This window comes from Amblyomma americanum, chromosome 2 (assembly GCF_052857255.1).
Source record: "Amblyomma americanum isolate KBUSLIRL-KWMA chromosome 2, ASM5285725v1, whole genome shotgun sequence".
NCBI classification, from domain to species: Eukaryota; Metazoa; Arthropoda; class Arachnida; order Ixodida; family Ixodidae; genus Amblyomma; species Amblyomma americanum.
In genome coordinates this window covers 124,827,462-124,847,793 of record NC_135498.1, presented here as the reverse complement: position 1 = coordinate 124,847,793, position 20,332 = coordinate 124,827,462, and the positions used below count along the sequence as shown (strand labels likewise).

Here is a 20,332-nt window from a genome sequence, read left to right as displayed (position 1 = left end):
AATCTGTTTCGCTGAATCCTTGCTGGGCCCACTAAATGTGCGAATACCTGAAATTGTTCCGGTGCGGTCCATCCCCTCAACTATGACCATCATCTTCGACGATATTTACCTACGTAATGCCGAATTACTGCCTTTCTCTTTGTTAAATGGTATGTTGCAGGATTACTTGTCGACCTTCTGCACACATGTTGCTATTGCGACTGATGGCTCGGTGTGTGACGAAAAGGCAGTTGTAGGCGTTTACTCCCATTCCCTTGACTGGTCTTTTTCTCTCCGTCTTCAAGATTTCACACCTATCTATCTGGCTGAGTTTCTAGCAGTGGTTCTGGCTCTGCGCAAGGTACCCATCTCTTTTTCAGCGGTAATAACAGTTACGGACTCGTTATCCTTATGCACTTCCCAGTCTGCGTGCACTGAATCGCAGCTCTTTCGCATACTAAAATTCCTGATCCCTCAACATATCAAATCAATTCGATTTATTTGGGTTCCTGGGCACAAGGGCCTTCTAATAAATGAATCAGCTGATGCTCTAGCGAAGGCAGCCCTGAGTGGACCGATTGTTGACCCCCTTCCAACAACTGCTTACATCACGGCGGTACGATTTCGAATGTACACTGTAATGAAAGAATTTGGCGCATCAGCGCTTACTTGATTGGACGACTTCCAACACCTCCTGTTGCCTTGGAGAATCACAGCTTGGCGATCGCGCAAACTTGAAGTTTCCTTCACGCGTCTTCGTTGCCGGGTGCCGCAACTAAATTTTTACCTCTACAGGCCTGGTCTGACGATCTCCCCATGGTGTCCGTATTGTGCTGAGCCGGAAACAATACAGCACTTTCTTTTCTTTTGTCGTCGCTACTCATCGATCCGGAGGCGACTATTACAGGTCCCAATGCAGAATTTCAATTTGCGTCGTTCTTCTGCGGTTGTTCTGTCCCTTGGCGCTTCTATGCTTGGCCATACCAATGGGAATGTTTGCTCTGCCGTTCAAAATTATCTCCTAGAATAAAAACGTCTACCTTCATAAGCTTTCGTACTGCCCAAACCATCATAAGCTTTCGTATTTGGGTAACTACTTTTTGCAAATCCTACTCTCTCTCTCTCTCTCTCAATCTCTAATTTTTTTTACTGATTCCCTTACATAATTTTCAGTTTGTTAGGTCGCCGTAACCTCCTGCAACCTCCCCTGCTACGGAAACTGAGTTACACAATTTTTGTTAGGCCATCTTACGCTTGCCATATGCAATCTGCAATTTAAAGTCACCGCCTGGTTATGGCCAATCCCCCTTGTGGGTATGTGCCATTTTGTGAGGGGAACAACAACAACAACATTGTGTGGCGAACTACCCTGAGATTCTTCGTATTCGGTTATAGTTGAGGTGTACAGCTGACATGGGCAAGACTTGTTTACAACTTCCTGTCCCGTCCCCGTGTTGGGCTCCGCGGTGGGTAGCTGCCACCGCAGCCTAAAAACAATTTTTTATGGATCCCTTTTATTCTACAAATGATCGCTCTCATCAACGAGGGCGGAGTGAAGTCTTCCCCAGATACCACGTCGTACACAGTGATTATATCTCCTTTTGTAGTTTCGAAATCTGTCACACTCACTGGGCCTTGGCTGGAAGGTGATGAAGCTGGTTCATGGCAATCTACTCCTCCAGATCAGAGATGAAGCAGACCATTCCAACCTCTCAAACATAGTAAACTTTAGAGAAATACGTGTTTTCATTAATGCACATAGATCCCTCAACATTGTCAAAGGCGTGATTTCAAAACAAGACTTTCTGTCTGACTGAAGCAGAAATGCTGGATGATCTCAAGGACCAGAATATTTTATTTATTTATTTATTTGTACATACTATCAGTCCAGCTGGACTAAGATAGGAGTGGGTACGACATCAAAATTTATAAACGCAGGCCAGTACGATGAAACAGCCATTACAGTCAAACACAGTTCGTAAAATACAGTCAATGTAATGTACAAATTATGTGCACTCCTGCGTTAAATATTTGCACATGAGGGTAGCAAATTGCTCTCGGGATTGGGTATTCACAACGTGGTTAGGAAGGCTGTTCCAATCGGACGATGTGGCAGGAAAAAAAGAGTATTTAAAACAGTCTTTAAAAAATTTTTCTACCTGGACGTGTTCATCATGTTTATTACGAGTGACGCGTGTCTTTGCTTCGTTAATGTATTGTTCTTTCTTAACCAAGACTAAATCATTTATTTAGTTAGTCGTTTTTCTTTTCGTCTGTGGGAAAGAAGAGGCACATCTGCTTGGGCATAAAGAGGGGTCACTGAATCCAATCGTCGATACCGGGAGAAAATAAAATTGTCACGTAGTGGTGACGGCAGTCTAAGCAGCGATGAAGACGAACAGGTCTTCTAAAATAAAACTGTTTATTGGGCTGACTTGCACCCAAAATGGACTGAATCACTCGTCGGCGGCGAAGCGACAAGCGTGCTCGGCGGTCGTCGAACAGAATGCCCGCCGCTGTCGGCCGTGCTCAATTTAAAGATGATAGCGAATTTCGAGATAAAGCGTGTAAAGTTACTAGAACATTCCGGAACAACGTAGAATCAGCTCTGCCAGGCTACGATCAATCGAGATAAACCTAGTCGCGTCTTGCGTCGCAAAGAAAGCGATAAAGTTGTGTGGCGGCAGATTTGAAGAGTGAACAAACACTGCAAATGTTCGCGGCATTACTCCCCTCTCAAAGAAGCATCTACCCGATGCAATAAAACAAATAATGCGACTAGTAAGAGATAAAATGGATCTTGCGAAAATAGAGTATGGAAATGCAGCGTCCTTTAGGGCGCATAATATGGCTTCAGACGGACTACATGGACAACTTCTGGTCGTACGCGGCGTCGCTGGGATGCAGTCATTGCGCCAGGGATGACTTCAAAATCCGGTTCAACTAGCTGACGAAGAACCTTGTACGGACCGAAATAGCGGCGAAAAAACTTTTCACCCAATCCACGGCGGCGAATGGGCGTCCAAACCCAGACTTGGTCTCCTGTCTTGTATTTCGCGTTGCAGCTTTGTAGGTTGTAGCGTCTGGCGTCGGACCGCTGCTGATCTTTGATCCGTAATCGGGCAAGCCTTCGAGCTTCTGCGCATTTAAGGTAGACGGAAACGTCGACGTTATCTACTTCTGTAACGTTGGGCAGCATGGCGTCTAGCGTGGTCGTGGCCTCCCTGCCATGGACGAGCCTAAAAGGCGTCATATGAGTGGTCTCCTGCACTGCGGTGTTGTAGGCGAAGACGACGTAAGGCAGGATGACATCCTAGGCTTTGTGTTCGGCATCGACATACATGGCGAGCATACCGGTGATGGTCTTGTTCAGGCGCTCGGTCAGTCCGTTGGTCTGCGGATTGTATGCAGTTGTCCTCCGGTGGCTGGTTTGGCCGTAGCGCAGGATGGCTTGCGTTAGTTCCGCCGTGAATGCTGTTCCTCTGTCCGTCTAGTACTCTGGCGTCTAGTACTGTTCGAAGTCTTTTGAGGTGCTCTTCAAAGTTCGAGGCGAAGACAACGACGTCATCTAAATATACCAGACAAATTTGCCACTTCAGGCCTGCCAGCACTGTATCCATTACTCGCTGAAGCGTCGCTGGTGCGTAACAGAGACCAAATGGCATCACCTTGAACTCAAACAGCCCATCCGGAGTGATGAATGCTGTCTTCTCGCGATCTCTTTCGTCGACCTCAATTTGTCAGTAGCCGATCTTGAGGTCAATAGACGAGAAATATTTGGCATTGCTGAGCCGGTCCAGTGTGTCGTCGATGCGGGAGAGGGGGTAGACGTCCTTTTTATGTTGTTCAAGCGGCGGTAATCAACGCAGAATCGAAGTGCTCCGTCTTTCTTTGTCACTAGAAGATACGGCGCCACGCATGGGCTGTTTGAAGGCTGGATGACGTCGTCGCAAAGCATTTCTTCGACTTGGTCCTGGATGGCTTGTCGTTCTCGCGGTGACACATGGTAGGGGCTTTGACGGAGAGGTCGGACGTGTTGGTCCGTTTTAATGCGATGCTGGGAAATTGGCGTTTGGCTGGCCATTGGCGATGTCGAAAAACTCTCACTGTAGCTTCGAAGCAGATTGCGGATGTGGTTTTGTCTGTTCCGGGACAGGGCTGGGTTGATGTGGAAAGTGGGCGAGTTCTCTTGGTCAGGCGAATCTTCTGCGGAGGGGTTGGAGAGTGCGAAGGAGTCTCGTACGTCGGATATTTCGTCGAAGAAAGCAATCGTCGTTCCTCTGTTAATGTGCCGGTATTCTTCGCTTAAGTTAGTCAGCAGTACTTCGTCCTGGCCATTGCGGAAATGTGCGATGCCTCTTGCGTTGCTGATTCCTCGCGCGAACACTTGGGTTCTGATCGGCTATGCCTTCTGTAGATTTATCGCTCTGTAGTACGTTCCGTTTCAGACTATGGTTGCATAGTGTATGGTTCAGGAAGGCCACCGTACTTGAAACGACTCGATCCAGTGCAAAATTTAGGTTTACGTCTTTGAACTGGTGGTTACAGGACATCGCCCATAAACATGCTCATACATTCTAAAAATCTGTTCCCTACCGAAAAATATCTGTAACGAATTAGTTACAAGTCCCCATCTAAAACACTCTTTAATAACAAACCGGAAACTACGAGGCCTGTCCTCCTGCCTTTTGAAGAGGTTTGCGAGAATGTCGGCGCACTGAATACATTACCTAGCATTGCGCTCAGACGAGAGCCGCTGGCTCCATGGTACAATTTTCCCGTGATATGGGATTTCACTCTTACACAGTTTCACAATAAGCAAACTCCACAACAACATATACTACAAGAATTTCTAGCACTCCAGGAGAGAGAGGGGGGTTTTATTTATAGGAAAGGCAGAGAGGTTGGCTGGAAAAACAAATATCTGGCCTGCTACTCTGCACTGGGGAACGGGAAGAGGAGAAAAAAGAGGGCCACGAAGAGGGATGATGATGATGGGAGGAGGCAGATGAAAAAAAGAAAAAAACAAGGCACACTTTCTTACATCACAAATGCGAGGTAAGGCCCATGTCGCTTAAAAAGCATGAGAGCGCTCGTGTTGCCTGTACAGTTTTCGAACTATCTGGCCAAGCCCCGAGGTTCAGATCCTCCGAGAGGGGCCTGGTGTCAAAATACCTCAAAGCAGATGCTAGTATGAGTCTCTCGTGCATATGCTTGGCACGCCACTAAAACATGTTCGACAGTCTCTAGCACACTACGTGTGGTACAGTCCGGGAAGTCCGCTTGTCCAATTAAGTTCAAGTACTTGCGCGTGAAGGCGACATTTAAACGCAATCTATGGATAACGCATGCAATAGGGCGTGGTATTTCGCGTGGAAGAGAAAAGGACATCTCCGGATCTATCCGTTTAAGGCTGATGTGTCGAGTGCTTTGCAGGGCCCAGTATCTAGCCGTCGCACTCCTCAAAGACCACGAAGGGAGAAAAGTGGTGTCCGGTCTAGAAAACGGCACAGCAGTGCGAAGGCCACTGCTGAAGGCGCTCCTTCACTCGAGGAAAAATACATTGGTTTCACGGACTTGTATACTGACGGTTGAAGAACGAATGCCTCGTAGGAAGTGCAGTAGTACGAGGGCATGAGAAGGAAATAATCAGAGTTTCTAAGTGTGCATCACTTTTTACAGCAGAGTGTTATGCTGAATGCCTAGCCGTAAGAAAAATACTAAGTGCGAACCTCAGAAAGAGTATTGTAGCGTGAGTTCACTGGCCGAGGTTGAGCAGTTTCGCGTGGCTCCTGGAGAGACGTGCTGCGCATGCACGAGGAGCAGTGACGTCACACGGCGCACAACTGGCGCGCCGCAGCCGCCGCTGCGCGTGCCTCGCCGGTCTGCGCATTGTCTGGAAACCGCACCACGTGACCAACCACGGCGCCGCGCCGCCGGCATCTGCTCCGCACCACGTGAACGACCACGTGGCCAACTACGTGTCAAACGTGTCAAAACTTGAAACACTGAGGAAAAAGCATTTTGCAGTTTTTTACAATGAACACATACCATTACAACCCACATTACTCTTAGGTGAAGATGTACTTGCTCACATTTCAGAGGTCTTTAAGTTCTTGAAGAGGGCAGGTGTCTTAAACAAATTGTAGTTGTGATAATATTGAATAATTTATAGCAAGAGACTTTCTAAACCACACCTCAGCCAATTTATCATTCTTGAGAAGAAGGCTGAGGTCTTAATTTGATTGGCTGGGAGCCTCAACAGCCTTGCCCCGGCAAGGATGGTTGCATACGTTACCCGACTTTATTTAAAGCTTTTACTAATGTCAATTTTTAAAATGTCTTTTCTTTGGCATCACTGGGTAGTAAAACTTGCATTTTAGGCCGTGTGCACCCCCGATCACTTTGCCCAATATTTATAAAATTCTGCAGAATATTTTTGTATGCCATGTGGTTGGCGCATGATAGCCTTAGCTGCCTATGTGCCATTAAACCAAACAAAACAGAAAATTACCACAAGGCTGGAATGCTTCGCCTGGAAGGGGTCCAAACGCTAAGGGAACTTTAGTAAAGTGGAGTGTTGGGACAGTTGCTGATTCATGATTTGCAGGTATGCTTGGCGCGAGCGAAACGAGGACAAGAGAGGGACACAGGATGAGCGCTAAGGGAAAGCTGAGGATAACGAGGAAGTGCGTGAGCGTACCTCTGCCGTGCTTTTATGTAATTTCCGTCGGTTGTTTAGAACGGCTTGCTTTACGTTAACAGGATTACGCGATGTGAAGGGGCCCTTTAATGTGCGATGTCAGTGCACGTTAAAGATCCCCAGGTGGTCGAAATTATTCCGGAGCCCTCCACTACGGCCCTATTTGTTCCTCTCTTCTTTCACTCCCTCCTTCATCCCTTCCCTTACGGCGCGGTTCAGGTGTCCAACGATATATGAGACAGATACTGCGCCATTTCCTTTCCACCAAAAACCAATTATTATTAAGGGGCACTGGGAGCAGTGTTCTGGCTCAAGATGCTATTAACACATTTATATACGGTAACCACTATTAAGGCCTCGATAATTCTGCGGCGGAAAATTTTAAATTAGGTGGATTAAAAAAAAAACACCCGCAATATTCCACGTAAGCATAGCACGCACAAGTTGAAGACGTCAGTTCACTTTTGCGTCGTGAAACCTATATGCTTAATGCGCCTCCATTAAGATCTAAGGCGGCTGTTGGAATTCAGCGTCAGCTAGTGCTTGGTATTCTCTTCATTTGAAGAAAGGCGCTTGTTTGACACAATGACCCGCATCTTCTGAATGATCTCTTTGATGATGCCTCAGCGCACTCCTGCACCCACCTGCTGCGCTGACAGTACCCGCTGGCGGGATGCAGCCCGAGAAATGTTTGGCGCACTCCTGTCGTTCACATTCGTTCCTGGAAGGCCCGACACCGCAACCAAAGAAGACACCCCAAACTGATGCCAGGAATTAGCGGAACTGAACACGTGTGTTTCTTTGCCGCTGCTATCAGGATTTTTCTAGAAAAGAGCCAGTATCATAACTCGTCCTGCAGAACGGTGTGATCAAATCTCCAGAGCCGCTCCTCTTGACACGCTAGCCTGCTCGAACAGAGAGCGGGTAAGCATGCCAGGCTGTTTGCGGAAGTTTAATTCTTCATTATCACGTTCAAGCTCCAAAGATGATTCAGATGAGCCGTATCTGAACCAATACTGCGCCGCTTTTTTCCCCCTGAAAGCATCTGCTTTAAAGCGTACCTCTCATTATATTCGGAAAAAAGTACGACGAATATGGCACGAAATTTTCTTTGCGACTCGTCGAGCGAACTGCAGCGAGCGGAACCACGTGTATCATAAACCGCAAGGAAAACCCAACCTCCCGACTCCCTTCGGCTGGGGAAGCAACGCGCGCGTGAAATGTAAGCTTCCGTTATAATCGTCACATGTGAATACCGCATAATGAGGGCTCCATTAGGTGAGGTGAATGTGAGGGAGTATTTGTCTAGAAAAAAATTGTGAGGGCTGGAAGAGGTGGTGAGGAGGGGATGAGGGTGTGTCTTGAAGTTCGCGCCTGGCATGACCTTTCTATAGTTTTCGGTTCGCGGCGCACCCTGTTCCAGAAATCACCTGGACACGAGAAAGAAGACTAAAGGAAGACAACTAAACAAGAACTACTTACGTGAAATCCTCAGTTGATGTGTTTTGGTGCTTATTTAATTTGCTGTAAAAAGTTCCGCCTACTGAACTGACGCAGAGTGCAGCCTGAGTAGCCCTTGCGGTTTGAGCTAGTTCGAAGAATCAATATGTGAAAATTTAATGTGCGGCAATCAAAGTTTATTATAATTGTAGTCTAAAGGCGGGCTGCGCGATCCGTACGGCCCATTAAGTGCAAGCTGTTTACCAAGTGAACATGGAACGGGGGAAGGCGATCGAAAACACAACTAAGAGACGCAGAGGTAAAGTTTTAACAAGTGACGAATTAAAGCATCGGGTAGTCGACCTGGGACACTGTGTTTCTCGACAGGAAGCCAGCTGCAATAGAGCAGCAAAGCAAGTACGGCGTACAGTCAAGCCCACTGATAACGAACCGGATCATCATTCACGGAGATCGTGTTCGTGGTATCCAAGGTGCGTGTTAAGTGGCCTTTGCCTATCACAGGAAAAAATGCAAAGACATGTAAAAGTGGCATTTATTTCAAGAAAATGTCGGTTATGTACGTCTGCTTCTTCTTGCAGCGCTTCCAGACCTTTTTCCAAGCTGTTCAGAGTGGTGCTGTGCGTCTCGCCGAAATCATTTCTGTCAACGAGCTGCTTCAGGGACGCTGTATTACTAAATGTGATATGGGCGTTCATGGCACCGGCAGGTGCCTTACGCTTGCGGTTACTACAATGATAGTTCACCCCTCCCGCAGCGCTGCACCCTACTGCGCTGCGCTGTTTTGGCGCCATGCTGTTTTTTACCTGTGCTCTTGTATCTTCATGCTGTTTTTTCCCTCTGGTTTTTCGCTCGCTGTGCTGTTTTTCCGGCGTGCCGTTTTTTCCCATGTGCTGTTTTTTCGTCGAGCTTTTTTTTGCCTGTGCTGTTTTTATTTTTTGTTTACCCACCACGCCAAGCGGCATTACAGTGGAGGAGGGTATACAAAACAGAAACCATGACATAAGCAGTGTCAGCCATGAACACAAGTCAAAATCTTTCAGCGCCACAAAACTAAAATATTCATTATAACATAAAAAAGAAAACATGATCAAAAATAATACAAGGAGTGTCTGAAGGCAATTTGTTCCAATCGCGTGATTTTTGTCGGGGAAAACAGGCAATCGAAATACATGAGTTTTTTCGGCAATCATCCGTACTTTGAAACTGTAGTCTGCGCGTTTTAATGCATGTGTTTTGTCGTGTGCAGTTCTTTAGTGCGCCCTGTATGCAGCTGTACTTGCACGCAGCGCTTGCTTCAAGAACCTAGTAACTGTGGCCAGGTACAGCTGCCAAAATCTTTTAACTATCGTGTGCGACGGCCCCGTTGTCTGTGCCCCTGCACTTTAGGGCGGATGAAATTTTCGGAAAAGTCAAGGTTAGGCAAGGGCTTTGTGAGCCTCTGCTTAGACTCGATTTTTTTGCAGGTTGGCTCCTTTGTAATGCGCAGGAGCACGGAAAAGGCGGCCATCGTGCACGCTAGTTAAACATTTGGACGGCTCTACCCTTTTATTCGCAGCCCAATGTTACTTTTCAAGCGCTTTGCACAAGGGTGGCGCATACTGTACGTTCTGCGCGCACACTGAGCGCGTTCTGAGCGTTCTTGCAACCTTGTCGAGGATCCAAGACGAGAACGCCGACTTACCACTAGTGGCAACGAACGTCCCAATCGCTGTCAGTATAGACTTTTTCAGCATACCGGAGACGTACTACCAGAGACGTATACCGGATTGCCGGACCCCTATTGCGCACGCGCAGTGCCTCCCCCTCACCCCAACAATGCCACTGCGCATGCGCAAGAGGGATCCGGTAAACCGGTGTATTTCTCGGGTAGTACGTCTTCGGTATGCTAAAAAAGTCTAATGTGGCGCCCCAATGGGGCTTGTCCGCAGCAGGGGTCTCAGCCCCAGTGCATATGACCGCGCTGGCGATCTTAGAATGCGAATTGATGCTGCTTCATTTTGAAGAAACACTTTATTTTAATGAAGTAAATGGCACTGTTGTTTTGGCTGTAGATGTTGGTTGCAAAAAGGAAGTCTACTAACTCCGAATTTCAAATACGACGGCAATCTGCGTGACCTACAGTGCCTTTATAAGTGGGCTCGACTGTATGTGAGCAAAATCGTAATGATGTCGGCAATAAGACTAATTGGATGTACCTGAATGGCATAGGTATCAGAGTTGCTACTATTCTTTAACCGTATAATTATAGAAGAAATGTATGCTTCAGTTTACAGGCTCAAATATATGGTGTCATTACTACCGCATTTCATGTAGACAGATTGGTGTACTGATATTTGTAAAAATGGCTCGTGCACTAGATATTCCTGCAATCTATTCTCTAGTTCATTACCCCCATTACTGTTCTGTTGATGACGATCTCAGTCGTAGTTTTTCCAAACACTGGGCTGATTATTTCCCGTGTTGCAGCTTTATTATTTCAGGACTTTGTAAATAGGGTGTTGTAATAGTTATTCGTTGCGTACTTTGTTTCTTTATTTTAGACGATTTCTATTCTTTTTAATCCGCATTAGGAGTATCGTGTTCTCTGGTTACGTTCAATTTATGGTGCGTACCATGTCTTATTTCAATTTTTAGAAATAGATCACGAGTGATTGATCCACCGCTTTCTACTATTCCTTTGGCCGAAAGAAGGGCAGTGTGAGAAATTGGTCTCTTCAATGGCTCGATATTTATTAACGAATATTTCAAGGACTAGGTATGCGTGAATTGAAGAAAAACATATATGGAAAATTTTTGCAAGAGACTTATTATTTTAGAAGTATCAAGAAAAAATTTATTAATATAGATGAGGTTGCGGGAGTTATAGTAGATGATGTGATAGAATTTTTTTAAGGAACACTTTTTACGAAGCCAGGTCATTTTATTGGACAAAACGGCGTCAGAAGGCATATTAATTTTTAAATCGCCGCCATGTAGTACCTAGCTCATTTGCTAGGGGTTGCATGCTTGTTTGCTACGGGTTACAGCAGACAAAAAGCTTTTTCATTTGCTCCAGAGAGAGTACGAGAGAGAAGGACAAACGGAAAGGTCGGGAGGTTAACTAGGCAGCGCCCCCGGTATGCTACCCTGCACGTGGGAAGGGGAACGGAGGGAGAGATAGAAAGGGGAGAGAACAAAGAGAGGTGATCACTTTTCCACATGTTTGTTGGCTATTACTTGCAGGGTACACAGGGCGCACACTGATAGTTCACAACCTTGCACTCAGTCCTGAGTCCTTCAAGAACGTTAATAGTGTCTTCAAAGCTACCCTCTGCGAAGAAGGCTTACTCCAAGGACCCAGAATCTTGGCTTCAGTAAGGGGCCGTGGATCTAAACGGCGGAGTGTTGCAGCCAGGAGTGCACGCTCACGCTGAAACCGAGGGCAGTTACAAAGAAGGTGTTCTACAGTTTCGTCGCACCCAGAAATCTCACACGCAGAATAGTCTGCCATTGCGATTAAGCGGGAGTAGGCATTTGTGAACGCCACTCTCAGCCACGGGCGACACAACAGCGTAGCATCGCAGCGGGAGAGGCCGGAGGACCGAGTTGAAGCAAGGGGTCTAGGAGGTGCAGACGGCATGTGGAGTTGCCAGGAGAAGACCCTGACGCTAAAATCTCTTTCCGGCCAAGCATTCGGAGATGATTCATTTGATCCAAAAACTGACTATGACCGTGCGTTACTTAGCAGTCAAGTTCATTTGCTCCAAAAACTGACTATGGTTGCTAGGTAACGCATTGTATGTTGTAGTAAAGGCTTGTAATATTTGTTTGTTTATTCAACGAGATTTAACGTTATGGTGACAACGTCGTGGGCAATGGATAAGCATATTGAACTGGCGTAGAAGTACTTTTCGTTGTGCTGACGCGCCCGCAAGGAACTGAACAACTCTGTGGTGGCGATAGCAATAAACACGCGTGTCGTCGGCAAACACGATCACCGTCGCTGTTGGCCGCGGTCTATTTAAATCTCACAACGAACTTTCGAGTTAAAGCACGAAAAGCAGCCACAACAATCTTGCACCATGTGGAGGAAGTTGCGCGTGGCTGCGACCACTGAAGATAAATCTGGTCTCATCTTGCATCGCAAACAAAGCGATAAAGCAGCTTTCAGGAATAAAAAAAAACATTACAAGTCTTTGCGGCAATATAGTTGAAAAGATCTGATTCTATCTGTATAGTTAGCAATTCAGCTTCGTTGTTACTGAAGGTAACATCGTGGAGCAGCGTACAGGTATAACAGTCTCTCTCTCTCTCTCTCTCTCTCACACACACACACACACACACACACACACACACACACACACACACACACACACACACACACACACACACACACACACACACACACACACACACACACACACACACACACACACACACACACACACACACACACACACACACACACACACACACACACACACACACACACACACACACACACACACACACACACACACACACACACACACACACACACACACACACACACACACACACACACACACACACACACACACACACACACACACACACACACACACACGCACGCACGCACGCACGCACGCACGCACGCACACACGCACGCACACGCACACAGAAAACAGCCAGCGCACATCGATTATTTAAACAAAAGGATTTAAACAAAAGAAAATAAAACCAGGCATTGAAAATAGAGTGCCGTCATCTGTGTACCGTGCTTCTGACAACACTGCCATTGGAAAGCTAACGAGGCTGAAAATTCTACAAGATATAGATCTTTGTTTCTCACTGATTGAGCATTCAAATGAAAGATCTTCACACCAGTATGTTCTTTGAGCAATGTAACCAATGGAATCTTTGCCAATATATTCTTTAGCATATTTTGTTTGACCTACATTCAAAACGAGGAGAGACGTAATAATGACGGCTGAACATGTGCAAGCAGTCGCGTATAGGGCACGTCGCCATCGTCATCACCATTAGCGTTGGTCACGGCGGGACTTTATTACGACAGCGTTCTTGCCCTCCTTGCGTCTGATCAGAACCTTGCTTCCACTGTGCCCAACAATAGATGCGTCCTTTCCGTGTGCCCCCTTATCTGTTTACCAGAGAAGAGTGTACGTGTTGTGATTTTCTAAACAAAGGACAGCACTTTTCTTCTCTGAGCTTCGTACGGCTTTGCAGCGAAGCATCCCTGACACACTGCTGCGCGAAGCTCGCAATGGTACGAGCTATTTGTTTGTTTATTAGCGGAGTTATTAAATTGAAGTTGTGTCATTTTCCTCAAGCGCTGACAGCTCGAGCGATGCAGCAACAGCGTTCATTTTCGCTAGTAGATCTTGGTTTGTCTCGATAATTTTGCACAATTCTAAATTTGACTTGCGGTTGTGCCATCGAAGTCATTGAAAATCAAAATTGGCTTTTGGGTAAGAAAATGGCGCGGTGTCTGTGTCACATATCGGCGGACACATGAACCGCGCCGTAAGGGATGGGATCAAGGAGGGACGAAGACAAGAAAGGAAGAAAAAGGTGCCATAGTGGAGAGCTCCAGAATAATTTCGACCACCTGGGAATCTTTTACGTGCACTGACATCGCACAGCATACGGGCGCCTTAGCTTTTCGCCTCCATCGAAACGCGGCCGCCGCGGTCGGGTTCGAACCCGGGTACACCGGATCAGTAACCTAGCTGCCTAACCACTGATTTACCGCGGTGGTTACTTTATTTCTTTTTATGTTGCTTATTTCTTTACTTCTTACGACAACCTCTGATTGATTTACTCGTTTCTTTATGTCAACTACATCTTTACCTTGCCGCGTCAGATCTGCCAGCGCTATGTCACATTTATCAGAGAGAAGCTGGGGGCATTTATTTTCGACCGCAGTGACGGTTCCTCTAAGTTGCCCGGTTAAGCTTGAGGCTCACCAATGACGCAAACGTTTGCAAAGTCTGCTACCTTTTTCTGTTTGGCTCTCCTGGACATTAGGCAGCGTCACTGCTTTCGAGAATATTCGCCCGTTAATTTGAAGTTTCCGACAGAGGTATGGGCATACCCATCATTGCACTCGATCGTGTTGTCACCAGGAGCAACAGGTAAACCACAGTCGAAACAGCATCCTTTGTCGCAAGCATCGCTGATGTTTGGAGCATAACTGTAGCGGCAAAAGCGAAAAAAGAAATAACTTCAGTGCGCAATTAAGCTCCGCTTCAACAGTAAATGCAATATCGTTTGTAGGTCCCTTCATCGGCATGGGTTTTTCTTTGCGAAACACTTCGCGGACGTTTTCATTCTCGAGTTTACGTTCAAAGATCCCGGGGAGTCCTCATACCACTCCTGGCGCAGTGGAGCAACGGTTAAGCAATGTACCACTGCCCCGGCAGGTGGGGTTGTGAGATACAGGTTGCTCTCGGCGAGCAACCTCTCTCCATCAATCGTTAAATTAACCGCCACCTGCCACGGTGGGCGGTCTGCCCCCTATCCGGTGGCAGGTAGCACGATCCGGCTTTTTCTCTCAGAACACCGACGACGGCGGCGGTTCTACAGAACGGGAGCCTTAATGCTATCGCGGTAATACTGGCAGTGTAGGTACTACATTGGTCCAGGCAAGAATGTGCCCGACTGTGCCGCAGGAACTGCCCAAGTGGTTGCAGAGATGATGTCTCCATATTTTTTCTATTAGAAGTAGCATGCGAAGTAGTGAGACGCGGCGTCTCTTGCGCAGTGCCAGTAAGCGTCGACATGAGTTGCTATCATGTGTCCCAGACAGCCTTTGTAACTGAGCAGTGGACAGGAACTGCAAATACACCGACCAGTTCAACAAGGCCGCTTAAATGAGCTGCCGCATCTGCCCATGTGCGGTTTGTATTTCTATTTTGGAGGCAGAGATGTACTTTCAGAAATATCTTGCCTTCCACGGGAGGGTGGTATTGCCCAGGATAGTGCAATTTTCTGCAAAAATCATGAATACGTTCTTTTCAGCGCAAACATATTTCCAACTGGGATAATCTAGTCGCTAACTATGGATTGTACGGATGGAGTTTTGTGGTTGTGTCCATTGTGCGCGATTTTTAGTGCTTTTGGCATACAGATTGACCAACTGTACGGTAGCGGTTAGGAAAAAACACAGTCGGGGTATATTCAGGTGGTTTAGAAAATTTTCAGCCACTATTTATTATTTGTTGCCCATTACTTGCCGTTTGATAAATATTTCACCCTTGCTAATATATGCAAAGGCAGCCTAAATTGTGTGATTTTAAAAATACCCTTAATAGTCCTTTATTGTACACAACTTAAGCGACCTGCAGTACCGGAGTGCACTCTTGCGAAGAAGCGAGCGCAAAAAAATGTTTAAGAATTAATATTTTTTTGCTCTTTATTCGTGAACGCTGGTAAATTACGTAACTGGCTGGCGTATATTAAACTGCGTCACGCCAAATGCAGAGCATATCAGGGGTTGCTATTGCAATCCTGGCAGATCTGGTACTTGGGAGATGGGCTCAAAGTAGATCATATATAAACTCGCAGCAGGTGTTGTAGACTCCAAGCTTGCTCTCAGGCACCCAGTAGCTGCATCCTTGCCCTGCATTCATTCGAATTCTCACTGATCTCCTTCACAGTCGTTGCAGAAGAAATGCAGATGCCACAATTACTAGCTGCATTGAAGACGCAGCAAATTTTAAACATGAAAGTTGTCCGTGTGAGCAGGAGCTTGGAATTTTGCTAGCCTTGGTTATTGCTAACACTTGCTACACGTCAGTTTTGACGGAGGTGGAGTAAATTTTTTGACAAGTTCTTTCTCTTCCCATCCGCCGTAGGCTAACGTGACTCAATGAACAACACCCTGGTAGCAGAGCTTTTGCACTAGAGGTGCACGCATAAGGACGGAACCTCTGAGAGGCAAAGGGATCTTGACGACGAATGCCTAAACTGCTAACACATTGTTTATATAGCAATTTCGTATATTACATGATAAGAAAACTCGACTTAAAGAAAAAGAAACGTTCGGATCTGTATGAATGAGAGATATTTCCTCTCTCGGCAGGGCCGATGGTTTAAGGCGCCGCACCTTAATCTGTTTGCTTCTGAATGCTTGCTTTGGTTTCGCTTCCGACCCGTTCCTCGTCATATCGAGACAGAAAATGAAGGGGATGCCGACATTCTCATGTGAGCAACCATTAGCGAGGGGCGCTGTTCATTAATGACGCCTAAATTCCCTCTACACGGTCTTTTTCTGCACGGCCAAGAAACTTACTCGTACTATAAGATTTTTTCGCAAGCGCAATCTTCAATATTTTAGCGCCCATTGTAGTCATAAGTACGAATTCCGCGATGGGCACTGATTGCCGTCCCGGAGAAATAAATATTTCAGCATATCTTGTTCCCGATATTTGGTGCAAGTATAGAATGCATCAGAGAAAAGTCATATTCTTAGAGGTCCCATGCATGATGGTAGCCACAGGCTGGTACGCAAAGGTGCATCAAAGTTTCTGTCTATTTCTATAGTGACACAAAAAATGGCTATACAGACGTGAGCCATCGCGTAGCAACGTGAAAACTTGATAAGGCCGTGGGCGGAAATTTTTCTTTCTTATAACAACAAGAGATGTTTTTCAGGTGACTTTGTAGGCAAGTGTACGTGGCAGTGTGCCAAAAATTGGAACATCCCGTGAACAAGAACAATTGGTTAAACACTGCAATTTCGCCACAGGGACATTAAATCAGCTTCGGGAAAAGTGCAGCGATGAGGCAGTGCTCGTGCGCGATGTTTTAGGTGCCACAGGCGCTTGAGATGTGGAAAGTATCCCTTGAAGACGATGGCTTATCCTTGAGCAAGAATCTTGTACATGAGAGTGGTCGGAATCGGTTAGGTAAATTGCAGATATTGTTGGTGTGTCCAACTGCTCAGTTAAGCTAATACGAACGTTGGAATTGAACATGACGGTGCTGTATTTTTCCCCGACTGGTGACGTCTGAGCAGACGGGACAACATTTGTCAGTGTACACCCCGTCGCATTGCGCATCTCGAATGTGAGTTCATCGTACAAGCCACAGGATGCTATCGCTTTCGTTCCCGCTTTACTCACTATAATGAGCGCCTGCTGTCTTAGTTTTCCCCCGTGGATATGCAGCTAAAAGCTAGCCATTTTTGCAACATTACCGAGATAATAATAATAACAATAATAATTGGTTTTTTTGGGGAAAGGAAATGGCGCAGTATCTGTCTCATATATCGTTGGACACCTGAACCGCGCCGTAAGGGAAGGGATAAAGGAGGGAGTGAAAGAAGAAAGGAAGGAAGAGGTGCCGTAGTGGAGGGCTCCGGAATAATTTCGACCACCTGGGGATCTTTAACGTGCACTGACATCGCACAGCACACGGGCGCCTTAGCGTTTTTCCTCCATAAAAATGCAGCCGCCGCGGTCGGGTTCGAACCCGGGAACTCCGGATCAGTAGTCGAGCGCCCTAACCACTGAGCCACCGCGGCGGGGCCCGAGATCTAGCCGTGAATTGCAAATGAATACGGGTGCCGTTAAAAAAAAAAGATTTCCCAGCCGCTTTCTGGCAGTGGCAGGAACCGTGGGATGGGTGCATTGCTGCGCAATATTTTTTAGAACTTAGAAGGCTGTTCGAGGAACTTTTTGATGTACCCTCGAATGACAGGGCTTTTGGTTGCTGCTCGTGTAACTGCCTTCGCTTGCTTGACTTGAGTTCTTCGAGCAAGGGAGTGCGCAGTATCTGGATACTTTTGCGACTTGAACAGCCGCTGTCATCAGGCGCCTTCCTTAAATAGACAGCGTGCTCGGCTTGTTTGGCCACTTTTAAGCCGGAAGCCTTTAATGGCTCATTGTCAAGGTCATCTGGCGTTAGCAGAAACTTTCACAGGTTTCCGGCCTCCTGCTTGGTCTCCTCTGTGTCGTGACATCACTGTCTCTAGGCGCAGGTGTGCGCCTCCTGTTGGCTCGCGTGCGTGACGTCACTGTCGTCAAGTGCGGTAGTCGGGGTGGCTCGGCGGCCCGCGGGATGACTCATCACATTGGCACGCGTGGTGGCCGTGTGTTCGACGGTGCGCCCTGACGTCACTGTAGTCAGGCGCCTGAGGTGGCCTACCCGATTTGGCGCTGTGTGGCCTGATGTCACTGTCGCGAGGCGCGCGTGGCGACCGTCTGCTTGGGTGCGGTGTAGCAGCGGCTGTGGCGCCAGTTTACTCTGCGGTATCCTCTGGGAAGGATGCCTCGTCTCGACAAACCAGCGTCTCTCAATACGCGTCGTTCGGCAGCCGCTGAACGCAAGCGGTGCTCAAGAGAGGCTGAGCGTATACGTCGCATGCATCAGGGCGGCGAGGCGCGTCCAACAACACAGAGTCCAGGGACGCGACGGGCCAACGTAATGGAGGCAATGCGTTTGAAATCGCCATTGGCGATGGTGTCAGGCTTCCGCCATTTCACACTTTGGTCTCGACAAAATGCCTTCCGTAATTTTTTGTTGCCTTACGTGCCGTCGCGTCCCACCTAGTTTGTTTTCTGGATGGGAAGAGTGCTAGCGATTATTATTACTTTTATTGTTATTATTACTTTAGTAATATTTTTGCATGTTACTGCTTGCACGTGTCATGAGTGCCTTTTCACTGTGTAATGATTGCCAGAGTGTGAGGCGCTCTTTCTCAGTTTCCACTGGCTGACAGTGTATGACGTGGTCCATGTGAATGGTATGAGCAGCAGCGACAGCGAAACGTGCAACATCTAAGTCTTCTCTTATTTTGTGTGCAGATTCCCGCTTACCCAGTCAACCACTCCTTCCACCCTCGCCTGCTACCCTCACCTGCAAGCAGTATCATCGCCAGTTACACGTGCGGGCTCTGCAGCTGCGCATACCAACCTTCCGGAACAGTGCGGTCGCCCTTCCGGTGGCCGCTGCTACAAAATCAAGCCGGCATCAAGGGACCGCCACAAGGGCAGCAGCGACAGCGAAACGTGCAACATCTGAGTCTTCTCTTATTTTGTGTGCAGGTTAGTTCTAACACTACCGTGTTTTCTTTTTCTCTTGTAATACTTTTCTGCTGTCCCTGCTGCTGCTCTGGTTGCAATTTTTTATTGATAATGCCTCCCTGTTCCAAAATAGTATTTTCTTAGGACCATCCTACTTGCCAAGTATATCATTCTCAGCGTTGTTCCCGTTTGTTACGCTTGTCGCATGCACTATGTCGATTAAAGAGGCCGACTTTCTCGAATTTAAAGATGAAATAAGGCAAGAGCTTAAAGTGTTTCGCGAATCACTAGGGAGGGATTTGCGCAATGAAATTCGGGATTTGAAAGCTGAACAAAGGAATCTTGTGCAGAGCCTTGACTTTGCTCACGGCAGTATTGATGAACTAAAGAAAAAACTGGAATCAGAAATCTTGAAAAAAGAATGTCTTGCAACAGAAAACGAAGCCCTCCGCAAAAAATGTCTCGCAGCAGAAAGTAAAATTCAAGATATTGAAGATCGTATGGTGTCTTCAGAGCAGTATTCTCGGAGGGCAAACATCGAAATTCAAGGCGTCATTCAGAAAGAAAATGAACGCGTGACAGATTTGCTTGTTTGGATTGGCAATGCTGTGAAAGAACCGATAGCGGAAAGTGACATTGAAGCCTGCCACCGGGTGCCGACACGAAAGGCTGATAAAACCAAAAGCATTGTCGTGCAGTTCAGGACACGCTCAAAACGGGATGCTGTCCTGAAAAAAGCCAAGAATGCACGGCTGACAAATGACGACCTCGGCCTTGACGATACAGCACCTGTTTTTGTAAACGAGAACCTCTGTCCCGCGCTCAAGAAACTACTTGCGATGACTGTAAAAAAGAAACACGAACACAAATGGAAATCAGTTCGGGCGTATAGCGGCGAAATCTACACAAAGCAATCGGATGGCAGCTTGGCCGTGTTGATAGCACATGAAAGTGATATTGAAGGCATATTTGGTCAGTCGGAATAGGACTTGTTCATTCCGATAACAACGCAGATTAGCTAGCACAACATGGATTCCTCTATGAAGTACCAAGAATTCATTTTTCCTAAAGATGTTGAACCTCCTGCAATATCTTTCGAATCTGTTCTGCACATTAATGTACGGTCTGCGAGTGGAAAAGATGTTCTTATCTCATTTCTGGATGATTTTGGGTTTAAATTTTG

The 20,332-nt window shown here is 46.8% G+C and overlaps 1 long non-coding RNA gene across 1 annotated transcript in view; it reads left to right on the top strand.

The window, feature by feature from the left end:
• Positions 1-19,063: 19,063 nt before the first annotated feature.
• Positions 19,064-20,332, top strand: part of LOC144119057 (uncharacterized) — a 93,567-nt gene continuing 92,298 nt past the window's right edge. The window contains exon 1 of the long non-coding RNA XR_013312246.1: positions 19,064-19,170. This is a non-coding gene — a long non-coding RNA (uncharacterized LOC144119057). The remainder of the gene's footprint in view (positions 19,171-20,332) is intronic.